Source organism: Lynx rufus, unplaced genomic scaffold (assembly GCF_022079265.1).
Source record: "Lynx rufus isolate CCGP_SWC_20201006 ecotype Redwood Valley unplaced genomic scaffold, mLynRuf1.p SCAF_7, whole genome shotgun sequence".
In the NCBI taxonomy this organism is placed as follows: domain Eukaryota; kingdom Metazoa; phylum Chordata; class Mammalia; order Carnivora; family Felidae; genus Lynx; species Lynx rufus.
This window is the reverse complement of record NW_025814889.1, coordinates 34,877,616-34,889,116: the sequence shown is the minus strand read 5'-3', so window position 1 is coordinate 34,889,116 and position 11,501 is coordinate 34,877,616. Positions and strand designations below refer to the sequence as shown.

The 11,501-nt window shown below is 43.8% G+C and overlaps 1 protein-coding gene across 1 annotated transcript in view; it reads right to left on the bottom strand.

Annotated features, from left to right (window-relative positions):
• ADA2 (adenosine deaminase 2) overlaps positions 1-11,501 on the bottom strand; it is a 57,196-nt gene that overhangs the window by 6,857 nt on the left and 38,838 nt on the right. The window lies entirely within an intron of this gene.

Sequence of the window (11,501 nt, the reverse complement as noted above, 5' to 3'; positions counted from 1 at the left end):
CAGGACTAGAATACAAGGGAGAAAATAACTGTCCCAAAAGAGGGTCAGATAACTAAGCGAACACCTTTGCTTTTGAGCACGGCTGTTTGTACCATTTGAAATGTGTAAGATGCCCCCTTTTAGACCTTTGATCTGTCCCCTGGGTATAGTTACACCAAGAATGGCTGAGTCCACAATATATTTAGCATTAGGTAAGAGGAAACAAGGGGGGCGTCAGGGATGGACAGAGACTGTGCTAACTCAGAGATTAGTTAGCAATATCCTCTGATCTTCAACTTTGAAGGCCAAGATCTTAATTTTGTCAGTTCAGGTGCAACTGAGCAGGATCTGGCAGACTGATTCACATTAACTAAACCTATCATAGCCCAACTCATAAACTCTGCCAGGGTATGTGGCTTTCCAAGATTGAAATGTTCCTAATCTCTTCCTGCTATCAAACTACCTAGAAACTGCTTTAGCAGGTACAAGATTTCTTGGTGTAATGATTTTAAAATATGTCCACAATTTATTTGACAATCCTCTTCTAAAAAGGTGTTTATTCCCCTCCTATTGAGTATGGGCTGGACTTAATGCATATTTTTTTAAATTTTTTTTAACGTTTATTCATTTTTTGATAGAGACAGAGCATGAGTGGGGGAGGAGAAGAGAGAGGAAGACACAGAATCCGAAGCAGGCTCCAGGCTCTGAACTGACAGCACAGAGCCCTACTCGGGGCTCAAACTCACGGAGTGTGAGATCATGACCTGAGCTGAAGTCGGACACTTAGCTGACTGAGCCACCCAGGTGCCCCGGACTTAATGCATATTTAATAAATAAAATGAAGCATGCATAAATATAAGTAATTAATAAATAAATAAATTTTAAAAATGAAGTAGAAGTGACACTGTGAAGTAACACTGTGATTGCCAAGGCTAGGCCCTAAAAGATACTGTGGCTTTTCTACCTTGTTCTTGTTTGGCTCATTCATTCTAAGGAAGTCAAATACACTTAAAGACACTCAAATACACTTAAAGACACTCAAGCCAACTCTCTGGAAAGGCCCACAGGATAAAAACCTGAAGCCCCCCCACCAATAGTCATGTGAAGAAAGCCATCTTTCAGGCAGGTCCTCCAACCCTCATGGACATCTTGGCCAAAACCTCATGAACAACTGTAAGACAAAACTACCCAGCCAAGTCACTCTTGAATTTCTAACCCTCAAAAACTAGGAAATAATAAGTGTTTGTTGTTTAAGCCAGTAAGTTTGGGGGTAATTTATTGCACAGCAAGAGGTAACTAATACACTTGATGATCACAATTATATCATAATCACTGCTATTCCATCTCCAGAGGTTTTGCAACCTGGGTCACTGTGTTCTGTATCTGGATCTGCTTTGCTTTCCATCTTCCCCACCTGTGCACTGAACTCCATGAAACTTGAGCCATCCCTGGCAGGAATCAGAAGTAGCCTGGTTTGTTTCAGGAAAGGTGACAGAACACGTATATCTGGGAGGTTCCGATATGGCTATTGTAATTAATACTCTCTGGGTATTTGTGTATGTGCGTGTGTGTTTAAATATTGGTAAGTCTTCCTTATATTCTCTAGGAGTTCATAAGCCAGAAACGATTAAGAAAAATCCTTGAGAGCAAGGTGCCTCTCTGATTCACCTTTGTCTTCCTCATAGGTCATATTGTGGTAACTTGCACTTGATGGGTGCTCAATTAATATTAGTAAGCAAATGAATGAATATCCATACTCCTGCTGTCCCTATAAACTTGCTCACATATATTTGTATGTACACCTGAGTGCATAAGCCTGCTCATATCTACGCACATACTTTGTGTTAGTTAGGACTAGGATTGGCTATAAGTAACAGAAACCTCCAAAGAGTAGGGCTTAAATAAAGTAGAAATTTGTTTCTTTCATAGAAACTAAGTTGGGAAAGAACAGTGAGGCTTGGTATTGTGACTCCATCAACTGATTAGCTACCCAGGCTCCTGTTTTGCTCCTTTACTGTCTTCGCTGCACAGCTTCCACTTCATGGTCCAAGATAACTGCTCAAACCCAGATATTATGTTCATATTCCAGGCATCAGGAAAAAAGAGACAAAAAAGGGTATGCCATCTCCCTACAGGTACAATTTCCAGAAGTCTTACATAAGTATACCTCATTCTACTGCACTTCACAGATAATACATTTTATAAAATGTTTATTTATTTATTTTGAGAGAGAAAGAGCATAAACGAGGAAGGGGCAGAGAGAGAGAGAGGGAGAGAGAGGATCCCAAGCTCTGTGCTGATAGCACAGAGCCTGACGCAACACTTGATCCCACGACTGCAAGATCACAACCTGAGCCAATATCAAGAGTCAGACACAACCACCTGAGCCACCCAGGTGCCCCCAGATAATGCATTTTCTGCAGATTGAAGGTTTGTGGCCACCCTGCTTTGAGCAAGTCTATCAGTGCCATTTTTACAACAGCGTTTGCTCACATCATGTCTCTGCGTCACATTTTGGTAATTCTTGCAATGTTTCAAAATTTTTCATATTGTTATATTGTTATGGTGATCTGTGATAAGTGATTATGACTTGCTGAAACCTCAGATGATAGTGAGCATTTTTAGCAATAAAGTATTTTTTAAATTATGGTATATCAGGGGTTTTTCTTTAGACATAGTGCTACTGCACACTTAGTAGACTACAGTATAGTGTAAACCTAACTTTAAATGCACTGGAAACCAAAAAATTTACTTGACTTGCTTTATTGTGATATTCACTTTGTTTCAGTGGTTTGGAATGGAACTCACAATACCTCCCAGGTGTGCCACATCTGCTTATACCTCACTGGCCAAAACTTAATCACATGGCCACACCTAGTGTCAAAGAAAGTTGGAAAATGTAGCCTTGTACCTGGTTAAAAATAGGGGTGCCCTTTTCCACATAAAAAGAGAATAAAGGGAGGTGCTTCAGTGGCTCAGGACCTGTATGAGCTTTCCTGGCACCAGTGCTGCAGCTGGTCACCAACCTGGTGACCCAGTCTCAGATGAATTATGTGACCCTAATTTGTAGCCAGGTGATATTTACAGAAAAACTTCAGGGGCGGGGCACCTGGGTGGCTCAGTCCGTTGAGTGCCCGACTTCAGCTCAAGCCATGATCTCACGGGTTGTGGGTTCGAGCCCCGTGTCAGGCTCTGTGCTGACAGCTCAGAGCCTGGAGCCTGCTTTGGATTCTATGTCTCCCTCTCTCTCTGCCCCTTTCCCACTCACACTCTATCTCTTTCTCTCAAAAATAAATAAACATTGAAAAAAAATTAAAAAAAGAAAAAAGAAAAACTTTAGGGGCACCTGTGTGGCTCAGTCAGTTAAGCATCCTACTTCGGCTCAGGTAATGATCTCATGCTTTGTAAGTTCAAGCCCCACACTGGGCTCACTGCTGTCAGTGCAGAGCCTGTTTCAGATCCTCTGTCCCCCTCTCTCTCTGCCCCTTCCCTGCTTGTGCGCTCCCTCTCAAAAATAAATAAACATTAATATAAATAAACAAATTAAAGAAAAACTTGAAACCCCCCAGGCTAAAGTACTTTATCCTTGAGTGCACTCCTCCAGACCTTTGCCCTCCTTACCCCTGGCTGCAGAGAGGGTGGAGGGGTGACTTTCTGACACTTTGTCCCATCTGTAGAAGAAAATGAAGAACTCACGGAGCCATCAGTCCACACTGATGGGTTCTCCTCACAGCCCCATGCTCCTGCTCAGATGCTCCTTGTCCCCAGCACTGCCAGTGTTTCATGCCTTTGCCATGTGCTCTGTTCCCTTTCCTGTTCTCTCCCTGTCACTCACCACCTGCTCCAGGGCACTCCAGCCGGAGAAGCTTGTTGACCCAGAGTGTGTGTAAGCTGTCCTGAATACCAAGCCGGGTCGTGCTCCAACAGCAGGCTGTGAGGAGAGGGCTCCTCAGAGACTCAGGATATAAGCGGGCAGCTCAGCTTGGCACGCCAACCTTGTTCCCCCTGCCACACCTGTGCTCTGTCCAACATGCCCATGTGAAATGCAAGCTGATTTCTGAGGTGGGGATGGCAATTAAATGGAAAGGAGAGGGGTAAACAAAAGAAGGGGGAAACTGGAGAGGAAGAGTAGAGAGAAAAGCAAGAGACAAGACTGATCACGAAAATGCTAAAAATCCTACACACAGAAGAGTGAAGGAAGAGGAAAAAAACAACAGAACGGAGAATCCTAAACATCTTGGAAGCATGTGATTCCAAGTGAGCCCTTGGGCTGGATTCTCAGTAGCCCCAGGGGTCTACCACCCCCTGCTCAAAGCCTGTGGCCCTTCCTCTGACTTCCTGCTACCTGCCCTTCCTGAGCTCTTTTTGTCTTTTTTTGTTTTTTTAATTTTTAGACTAGTCAAGTAAAGCAGTGGAAGTAGAGAAGGAACAAAGAGATTTGTAACTGGCTGTGATCAATTAATTGTAAAACCACTGTACCCAGACCAGCCCTTCTTAGGCATTTTCAGCTCCTCAGACCTTCCCTGGACTGGATCCCTAGGCTGCCCTGTACTTCTGGGTCAGGGCAGCACCAGGCCACTCCAAATATAGTTAGTTCATTGTTCATTCCCTCCTTTGAGGAGCCCTAAGGGGAACATTTACCCACTGCAGCTCAGCCCTCACACTCTTCTGCCACTGGCCCTCAGGGAGCCTCTGAGGAGAACCCACAGGGCCGCATCCTGCAAGCTCCATCCTGACTGACTAGCACACAGGTGTTCCATTCCTGTGAGCTCCAAGCCCTCACAAGGAGGGCTAGGGATTCAGGGTGAATGGGGCCGGGAGGAGTCTGACTGCCCTCCAAAGCCCAGGCTCTTGAGTAGCTGAGCAAATGGAGGAGCTGCCCCTCTCCAAGCCCCGACTCGGTGTGATCCTCACCTGGTTGCTGCCCCTGCATCTCCAGCCCTGCACAAGTCACAGAATGCCTAGACTGGCTGCTCTTCACTGACATGCAAAGACCTAGGGGCACTGTCTATGAAACAGCCCTATGGGAAGAATCACACCTATGTCTTATCAACACTCAAAGTGTCTGGGGCTCCTGGCTGGCTCAGTCAGTGAAGCACATGACTCTTGACCTCGAGGTAGTGAATTCAAGTCCTACATTGGGTATAGAGATAACTTAAAAAAAATTCTAAGTCCAATTGTCAATTTACAGGAAATATGCAGGCCAGAGGAACATGTTAAAGAATACTCCTGGGCTCATTTCCTTCCATGGACACCACTTGGTAACACCCACATCAGTATAAATAGCCCAGAAAACAACCAAAGACTGGCAGAATATACACGCCAGAGCTAAATATAAAGAAGCCACATCGAAGAGGGTAAGAAGGGTGGAAATGTGGTCAGGAGCTAAATGGACCCAGGGACTGTCTGCATTTGAGAGGGACACAACAGGCACAGAGAAGAGAGAGTGGCAGATCCCCAACTGGGCACCACAGGCATGGGGAGACCTGCACAAGGAAGATGAATCTCCAAAACATTTGGCTTTCAAAACTAGAGGGGCCCAACAATCAGGAAGGCTTAACACCTGAACTTTAAAAATGAGTTGGCTCAGCTCTGGGAGAGCCAAGAGGGTAGAGTCTCCACCCTTAAGAGACAGCATAACGAACAGCCCCATTGAGATACAGCATAGAATCAGTAGTTTGAAAAATGCCTGGAGTATATGGCAAGTTATATTTACTAATCTCAGAGTGTGTGATGGAGGAGCAGGGATCACTGGGAGACCTTTCCAAGAACAAAAGAGCTGGCAGGCACCATTTCTTTCCCCCACCTCAGCCAAGAGGCACAGACACCCACAGGAACTGGTGCAGTGGCAACATTCTCCACTTAACTTGCTAACTGTATGCCCTGCCCCTGTGCTCTTCTGCAGACCCACTCCTCCAACCTGGCCTCGGCAGGAATTTTCCCCAGTGGCTACAGGTTCCCCCTGGCAGCTGGTTGGCTAGGACCTTGCTGGCACCATGTGGCCCATCCCTGCATTCTCCTATGGAACTGTCCCCTCCAACATGCCCTTGGGAAGAGTCCATCCAAACCTGCACCACAAGCCTGGCAGTGTGTGAGCAGCCCCAAAAGGAGCCAGCACCACCCTCAAAATGACTACTACCCCAGGGAGAGGGGAAGAAAATGACACACACCAGTTTAACTGCAGCCCCAGCAGTGGAATGGGGGAAAACATCTGGTCTGACTGCAGGCCATGTCCACCATGGAAAGTTTCTCAGAGGACAACACAGGGAGAACACCCAGAAGCTCTGGAAAACACCTAGTGTGACTCAACTCAAACCCGAAGTGGTCCCAGACTGGCCCACTAACAACACAGGGACCAAACCCTACTCACAACAGGCAATGCAGTTGACTAGACTGACGGCAAAAGTGGCTTAGCCACAACAGCAGGGCACACACAACACACATAGGAGAACATACCCACAACACAGCCCTGAAGCACCAGGTTCTAGTGAATGGGGGACACTGCACTGCAGAGCACTATAGGACCTCTTCTTCACAAGGCCACTACTTTCAAGAGTAGGAGACATAGCTGACTTTCCTAACACATAGAAATGACAGAGTTACACAAAATGAGGAAACAGAGTAATATGCCCCAAAGGAAAGAACAGGACAAAATCACAGCAACAGAACAAAACGAAACAGAGGTAAGTAATATGCCTGATAGAGAATTTAAAGTAATGGTCATAAAGACACTCACTAGACTTGAGGAAAGAACTTCAGTGAGACCTTTAACAAAGAGATAGAAAACATAAATAACCAATCAGAGATGAAGAACTCAATAACTGAAATTAAAAATACACTAGAGGGAATAAACAGTAGACCAGAGGAAGCAGAAGAAAGCATCAGAAACACAAGAAAGAGGTGCTGGTGAGGACGCGGAGGAAAAGGAACCCCTGTGCACTGCCGGTGGGAATGCAAACCGGTACAACCTCTGTGGAAACCAGTATGAGGGTGCCTCGAAAAATTAAAAATATAATTACCATATGATCCATTAATTCCACTACTTAGTATTTACCCAAAGAATATGCAAACACTAATTTGAAAAGATATGTGCACCCATGTTTATTGCAGCATTATTTACAATAGCCAAGTTATGGAAGCAGCCCAAGTGTCCATCGATAGATAAACAGATAAAGAAGTGGTGCAGGGATGCCTGGGTGGCTTAATAGGTTGAGCTTCCAGCTCTTGATTTCAGTTCAGGTCATGATCCCAGGGTTGTGGGATTGAGCCCCACATCAGGCTCTGAGCTGATATAGCGGAGCCTGCTTGGGATTCTCTCTGTCCCTCCCCTCTCTCTCTGTCCCTCCCCTGCTCACATGCGCTCTCTAAATAAATAAATAAATAAATAAATAAACAAATAAACAAATAAACAAATAAATAAATAAATAAAGAGGGGTGCCTGGTTTTCTCAGTCAGTTGAGCATCTGACTTTGGCTCAGGTCATGATCTCACCATTCATGAGTTTGAGCCCCGCCTTAAGCTCTCTGCTGACAGCATGGACCCTGCTTCAGATCCTCTGTCTCCCTCTCTCTGTCCTTCCCTCTCTCTCTCTATCTCTCTCTCTCAAAAATAAATATGGGGCGCCCGGGTGGCGCAGTCGGTTAAGCGTCCGACTTCAGCCAGGTCACGATCTCGCGGTCCGTGAGTTCAAGCCCCGCGTCGGGCTCTGGGCTGATGGCTCAGAGCCTGGAGCCTGTTTCCGATTCTGTGTCTCCCTCTCTCTCTGTCCCTCCCCCGTTCATGCTCTGTCTCTCTCTGTCCCAAAAATAAATAAAAATAAATAAATAAATAAATAAATAAATAAACATTGGGGAAAAAAGAATGAAATCTTGCCACTTTCAACAACACCAATGGAGCTAGAGAGTATAATATTAAGTGAAATAATACCAAGACAAATACCATATGATTTCACTCATATGTGGAATTTAAGGAGCAAAACAAGTGAACAAAGAAAAAAGAGACAAAAAACAGACTCTTAATTTTTTTTCATGTATTTTAGAGAGAGAGAGAGAGAGAGAGAGTGCTTGCAAGTGGGGGAGAGGGAGAGAAAAAGAATCTCAAGCATGCTCAGTGTGAAGCTGGTCATGGGTCTTGACCCCATGATGCTGGGATCATGACCTGAGCCAAAACCAAGAGTTGGATGCTCAACCATCTGAGCCACCCAGGTGCCCCTAGACTCTTAACTATAGAGAACAAACTGGTGGTTACCAGAGGGGAGGTAGGTGGGGGAACGGGTGAAACAAGTGAAGGGGATTAGGAACACACTTTATCATCATGAGCACTGAATAATGTATAGAATTATTGAATCTCTATACTGTAAACCTGAAACTAATATAACACTGTGTGTTAATTATATTGGAATTAAAAAAAAAGAAAAGAATACTGTAGGAATGCAATGAGCAAGTTCCAGACTGGGAATGTTCTACAGGTCAAACCTAGTTTTTTCTCCAAATAAATTTCAAGAAACAAAAAAAATAAGGAGGGAGGAGGGGGTAGGGATCACAGGCAGACAGATCCAGAGGTGTGGCTGAACTGACCTTCAGTCATCACCATTAGAAATCAGAACCATTATCTACCTCCCTGCAGAACCTGGACAGCAACAGCGAGCAGCTAGTGATGGAGCATTCATAAATGGAAGACAGGGTTGCAGTCCCACGGGAATGGAAAGAAAGAACCATGTGCACAACCATCCTAGCCCTCCCCTAGCTTTGCTTTGCTTGCGAGCTCTGATGCCAGGGTCTGAAGTGTAGAGTCAGGATTTCTCAACCTCGGCACTACTGACATTTTGAGCAGGATAAGTCTTGTGGGTGGCCATGTTGTCCACTGTAGGATGCTTAGCAGCATTTCTGTCAATAGCACCCCATCCCACCCTGCCTCCCAAGCTGGAACAACCAAAAATGTTACCACACATGGCCAAAATGTGGGGGCACCATTGCCCCTGTTGAGAACCATTGGGGTAGACATTCCTCTAACCCTCTGAGTTAGACAGAGTAGCAGGAGTACCAGAATTCCCATTTCCTGAATGCTGGGCTTCACAATTCTGAAGAGGCCCCATGAGCAGAAGCTGAGTTTCTCATACTCAACCTCTGGTTCCCTCTTTTTAATCCCACACCCTTTCCTAGCAGTGGAGATGCTTAGATTCTCTATGTAATCATATCTCATTGCCAATTGGCATCACCCTGATTTGTATATAGGGAAGATGTGTTCGTTTCTTTAAACTTTTTTTTTAAGAATCTTTATGCCATTTCTTTAAACTTTTTCTTTTTTTAAGAATCTTTATGCCCAAGGTGAGACTCAAACTCATGACCCTGAGATCAAGAATCACAGGCTCTACCTATTGAGCCAGCCAGGTGCCCCTCTGTTCATTTTTTTATAACCTGGGAGTAGGGAAACCTCTATGAACCAAAATTCAGAGGCAATTTTTTCAAAGGATTGATACATTCAGTTACATACCATTAAAAATCTTTTGCATGGCAAACAAAACAAAACAACCCTACCTGTTAAGTCAAAAGACAAATGAAAAGGTGGGGAAAAAATGATTTCACTTGATATCACAGCTCAAGATTGAATATCCCTACTATATAATACTCCTGAAAAGCAAAAGGAAAATACCAAAAACCAAGCCCTACAGAAACATGGGCAAAATATAGACAAACAAGTTACAGAAGAAGAAATGAAAACGGACTTTAAACATATGAAAAAAGGGGCGCCTGGGTGGCGCAGTCGGTTAAGCGTCCGACTTCAGCCAGGTCACGATCTCGCGGTCCGGGAGTTCGAGCCCCGCGTCAGGCTCTGGGCTGATGGCTCAGAGCCTGGAGCCTGTTTCCGATTCTGTGTCTCCCTCTCTCTCTGCCCCTCCCCCGTTCATGCTCTGTCTCTCTCTGTCCCAGAAATAAATAAACGTTGAAAAAAAAAATTTAAACATATGAAAAGTTCATTTCATTCATAAGAAGAGAAATTCAATCTAATATTTTACTGAGATACCATTTCTTATTATCAGATTGTAAAAAATCAAGAAGTTTGATAACATACTCTGTTGGCAATACCATGTGGAAACAGGCATTCTCATTTACTGCTGGATTCTACAACCCCTAGGGAGGGAAATTTCTCAATATCTAACAAAATTACATATGCATTTTCTCCTTGACCCTTCAATCCCATTTTGAGACTCTTTCCCAAACTTGTAGAAATACAAATTAATTTATTCGTGACTTTTTCATTGTGGCATTACTTGCAATTAAGAAAAAAGAAAAAAGAAACAACTTAAGTATCCACCATGGGGGATTGGTTGACTATACCACAGGACATCTCCACAATGGAGCACTGTGTAGTCAAACCAAGAAATGAGTGACATCACTATGCAGATTATGGATTAATCCTGAGTATATAGTATAAAGTTAAAAAAAAGTCAAGTATACATATTAGGCTACACTTTGTATAAGAATTGGGGGACACACAAATACATACATATGTATGTATGTATGTATGTATATACATATATATAGTATATTTATTTTTATTTCCAAATATATGTGGCTTATAGTTTTGGGGAAATACAATTAACTCAAAAAGTTAGTAAGCACCCAGTTCATTCCACTGAGAGTAACACCATGGCAAAGATCATGCCTAGTTATACTTTTTAAGCCTGAAGACTCTGGTCTTCTACCGGTTGGATTTTGAGCTTTGACAGTCCCTTCTATGTCAAGTTAATGGCAGCCTCCATGAGGCTGGAGGAAATGTAGGCCTTGAGCAGAAAGGGCTTGGGCAGAGGACTGAAAATCTCAGTCTTCTCTGTCCATGTCTGCTGCAGTCTCTCTACTTTTGAATGAGGAGGCACTCGTCTTATCCTGCTGAGGCTGGAAGCAGTTTGAGATATGGAAGCAGCTGGCCTGTTCGACCTGACATCACCAACTGAGATACTGGTCTCCTGAAGAAAGCACCTTCCTGAGCAAAGCTGTATTCTCATTCCCATCTGTCTCTGCTTACCAAGTGTCCACCCTTGTCTAGAGTTGACCTTCCTGAAAGTGGCAAGAAGAAGCCAGCAAATACCAATATTGTGAATTTTTCTTTCCTCTCTGTATAATGTTATGTATAGCCTTGACTGGTGCATGATCTGTCTTCCAGGGAAAACAGACAACAGGTTGAATAGATCTATATTGAGTCATGCTACTAGCTTTCTACTAGCCAGTGATTTATAACGCCTCTACTGTTTCTCTGCTTCCACAGAACAAAAGCCCCATATTTTAGGTTATTTTACATGCTGCACTCAACTTCCAGGTACTATATTTGGTATAATTAGGATTGAGTTTAGCTATGAGAAACATAAAATCCGAAGTGGCAATAGCTTCAACATAAGAAACATTTCTTTGTCTCTCATGTAAATAAAGGCTGGAAGTAGTCAATCCAAGGCTGGCAGAGTCATACACAGGTGTTAGAATCCAGACTTCTTCCATTGGTTTTTCAGCTTTAATCTCATGGCTTAA